This window comes from Lutra lutra, chromosome 3 (assembly GCF_902655055.1).
Source record: "Lutra lutra chromosome 3, mLutLut1.2, whole genome shotgun sequence".
NCBI classification, from domain to species: domain Eukaryota; kingdom Metazoa; phylum Chordata; class Mammalia; order Carnivora; family Mustelidae; genus Lutra; species Lutra lutra.
The window spans coordinates 58,446,207-58,450,688 of NC_062280.1; the positions used below are offsets into that span (position 1 = coordinate 58,446,207).

The window sequence follows — 4,482 nt, forward strand, 5'->3', positions numbered from 1 at the left end:
TGATTTTGTTTTGAGGCAGCTGACATTAGGAGCTAAGTGCATATTTCCTGTTTAATCATTTTAAGTTCATTTCCTTAAAAAATGAACACACTGAGTATTTCACTTATTTGGCGGTGGGGAAAACAAATAAAGACCTTTGGCCCTAAGCTTAAAAAAATCCAATAAGAGCTCAAGAGGCAGCAGTTTGGGAAGCAGTTAAGAATGTAATTAAAAAACAACTCTAGAATCCTTAGATTGCACTGGATAATCTTGTAGGGTTTCTGAGGGTCAAAGTCACAAGACATCTAATCCAATCACCCATATAATCCCATTATATCTATGCCAGGTGGTCACCCTGATGTTCAATCCCTTATTATTTGGGGACAGGTAACTTAACACACTCCGAAGTACATCTCCTTCATTCTGATCACAAGGAATATTTTCATTATGTGAACTCAGAATCTATGTCGTGGTCATTTTTACTGATTGGTTCTGGAGCAATCAATGGGGAGTGACACAGAATAAGTTCTAAATTTCATTTGACAGATCACTAAACTTCTAAAGACAGACTGACACTTCCGATTGGATCAACAGTTCCTGCGTCCTAGGTCTGTTGAACAGACTCCAATTTGTTTATGGCACCCAGTCTCAAACCCACGCTTCAGTTGCAGCCTGAGCAGAACAGAGCCGGTCAGGACTTTCATCAACCTCATTTCAGTCAGAGGGATTCTAATTAAATAAAGCCCTAAATGACATGCCCTCCTTTGGTAAGTCTGTTCTACAACTGAACTCTATTAAATGTTGTATCAACTACTAAATCTTTCTCATAACTATTTACTAGGTAACACTACTACTGGTACTCCCCCACACCCAACACTCATAACAACTCATATTGTTTCTGTTACTCTCTGCCAGGGATATTCAACTGCTTTACATATATGAACTCATGTAAGCTACTATGAGTTAGCTGTTAGTATTATTCCCTTTTACTGATGCAGGAAGTGAGGGAGTTAAAAAGAGTTGAAGTAGCTTCCTGAAATTTATCAGGTAATTGATGGCAGAACTAGAGAATGAATTCAATGATCTTTAGTTACCTATACAGAACATCGCAGAATTAGTTGGCTTTTCTGGACTCAAGGAAAAGGCTAGTCACATATGTCCATTATATCAATTTTATTGGCTTATCACTCTGATTGATCCAGATTTTTGTGGACTCTGAGCTGGCATCTGATGCATTCATTCTCACCCTAGGGTTCAAGTCATCAACATTAGCTTGTTTTCTAAATCTTGTCCAAGATACTTTTAAAAATGTAATACTGGCCAGGGCCAAACTAAGACAGACCCTCTCATGCATCATGCAGAGCCATGTCTAGGTTGACACCTACCCATTAATCAACAACTTTGGATAGAAGTGTTCAACCATGTATGTGGTCTTATAATTATACTATTTTTCTAGCTGAAGTTTTCTCAACTCTAATGTTACAACACACTGAATTGTTGTAATCAACTGTGAGGTGTTTCATAACTGATTTGTTTCTTCAAAAAATAGAGTAGATTAAAGATTACTACCAAATTAAAGCCACTTTCATTCACTGCCATTTTGTCAAACTTTCTTGAGTATGATAAATAAGGTAGGGGTTATAGCTGGCATGAGAATAAGAGAGGATATGTCCTTGGGAGAGTGACAAATAGAAAACTCAACTCTCAAATGTGTAGTGGTGGAAAATAAGATGATAAATGTTGCTCTGGTCCACATTTCCCCATCTTGGTTACAAAGATTTAATGAGAAACTTTGTCAAATTCATTTTGAGAATTTCCTCTCTCCATTCCTGTGACCATGACCTTGTATCAGGTTCTCATACCCTCCTTCAAAGAGTATTAGAATGGATTTTTCAACTTTTTATTCCGAAAATTTTCAAACACATAGAAAAATAGTTATAATGAACATCCACATACCAACCCAGATTTAACATTTCATCTTACTAGTTTCATCTGTATATATATATGTATATATTTTGTTCTCTCAACTACTTGCAAATAAGTCGTAGGCACCATGACAATTTCCTCCTGGGATCAGTCATCTGCTTGCTTTATCCATTAATGCTCTTCCTCTGAATTGTTCTGTATCTTAGAGACCCAGTGTCTGCAAAGTAGGTTTCCCATACTCTCTGGTGACTGGGTTCTTCTTAGGTTTTGGCTAATGGGAAGCATTGGCTGGAGATAAGATGGTAAGGAGAGAAAAGAAGACAGGATATTTCTACTGCTCTTGCTGTGTTTTGGGAAGGGTCTTTGGCACTGTTTGTCAAACAGTCCCTTTCTCCATGGTCCAAGCCTCCATTGGCAAGTCCCTGTCAATTCCCACTGGACAGCCCTGACCCCTGGGATCTGATAACACCACTTCCTCCCATTGTTCCTCCAACTCAAAAGGTAGCAGTGGCTTTCTGCTTTTGTTACTACCTGGATTCCCTCTTTTTTATCTTGTTTGCCCTTCCAACTCTGCCGACACCTTTTTAACCAGTCCCCTGTATTGAATTCCTTTTTTTGAACTCTTTCTTGTAAGTTCGTTCTTTCTTTCTTTCTCTCTTTTCTTTCTTCCTTTCCTCTTTCTTTTCTTTCCTTTAAGGTGGGCACTTTATTGAACTGGATTCAAGTCAGTGCACAGGTAAGCCCCAGCTGCCTCCATGCCTCAACTTCCCTCCCAGGGAGACCAAAAGCCTTCATCAGACACCTCAAGTTGGGGAGATAGTGAGGACTGTGATGGCAGACCATTCAAAATAAAACAAAAAGAACAAGTGTTAAGGCGAAGATTAAAAAAATTGGACTACATAATTTACACAAAAGCAATGCCATCACCCTCTCCTGTGTAGACTCTGGGGAGGACTGGCCCTTCTCTTCATGGAGAAATGGGGCTGCTTTTGGGAAGGCAAGGGACTTCCTGTAACAATGCATCTCATGATATTTGGAAAGACTCTTAAAAAAAGCAATGTACAATCAGTCCTCTGCCACATTGTAGAACTTTAGGGATACTTGCTCCAACCAACTGCTGTCACCTTTACTGTTCTAGCTTTTAAATCCCGAGTCAAATGCCAAAAAACAAAACAAACATGCCCCCCAATCCAAAATCAAAACCAAAACAAAACAAATTTAAATAAGCAAATGAACAAAGAAAGCCATGCCAATCTCATCTCATTTTCTGCACAAGTTAAGTTTTGTGTAAGGGTGTAAGGGTGTAAGGCAATGAGTCCACCTAGAAGTACCTGCAGTGGATGATGGAGGGGTGGGACTCATCGTACTCCTGTTAGCTTCCTGAGCTGCATCTGCTGGAAGGTGGACAGCGAGGCCGGGATGGAGCCACCAATCCACACAGGGTACTTGTACTCAGGCTGTGCGATTATCTTGATCTTCACGGTGTTGGGCGACAGGGCGGTGGTCTCTTGCATCTCATCAGCAATGCCGGGGGACACGGTGGTGCCCCCTGATAGCCCCATGTTGATTTTGAGGTCCTTGTGGTTGTCAACATCACACTTCATGTTGGAGTTGAAGGTATTTTGAGGTTGCCACAGGATTCCATGTCCAGGAAGGAAGACTGGAAGAGGAACTCGGGGCAGCAGAACCGATGGTGATGGCCTGCCCATCTGTCAGCTCACAGCTTCTCCAGGGAGGAGCTGGAGTCTGTGGTGGCCATATCCTGCTCAAAGTCCTGGGCGACATAACACAGCTTCTTCTTGATGTCACACATGATTTCCTGCTCAGCAGTGATGGTGGTGAACCTGTAGCCACTCAGCAGCATGCGGGGTTCCTCAGAGGCTGCACGCAGTTTGTTGTAGGAGGTGTGGATCTTTTCCATGTCATGTTTGATGGGGTACTTCAGGGTCAGGATGCCCCTCTTGCTCTGGGTCTCGTTGCCCACTTGGGAGTTCTTCTCGCCTATGCCTACCATGGGGGCCAGATTTGCCCCATGATAGAGGGGAAGGCTGCCTAGGGGGTGTTGTGATCGGCAAAGTCGGCCTTGCATGTGTAGGGGCTGTTGTTGACCCTGAGTGCAACATATCTTCATCCATGGTGAAGTGGTGGTAGTGCAGACCCATGAGAGCAAGGGGGCCTTTGTTTGCAGGAAGGACGCAGTCTCTGGGGTGGTGAGCTCTGTTTCCTTGATTCTGAATAACATAGCCTTTAAATTTCATTGACATTTTTCTTCTAAAAGTAAGTATTCTCTATCAACCTCAACACCATTATTACTTAGGGGAAGTAATAATATCTTCCTAATATCATCTAATACTCTAGTTCCTATTAATGTTTCCTCACTTGTCTTCAAAATGTTTTTTATAGTGATTTCTTCAAAGTAATGCAATCAATGTTAAATCATTTTTTGATTATTATGTCTTTTCTTTTCTTTTCTCTTCCTTTCTTTTTTTTTAAGCTTCTCTTAATCTGGAACAATTCCAGGATTTTTTTTTTTTTCCCTCTATGAACATCGACTTTTTGAGGGCCCAAAGTTGTCTC

The 4,482-nt window shown here is 41.3% G+C and overlaps 1 pseudogene; it reads right to left on the bottom strand.

The window, feature by feature from the left end:
• Positions 1–3,226: 3,226 nt before the first annotated feature.
• Positions 3,227–4,147, bottom strand: LOC125095541 (actin, muscle-like; annotated as a pseudogene).
• Positions 4,148–4,482: the final 335 nt, after the last annotated feature.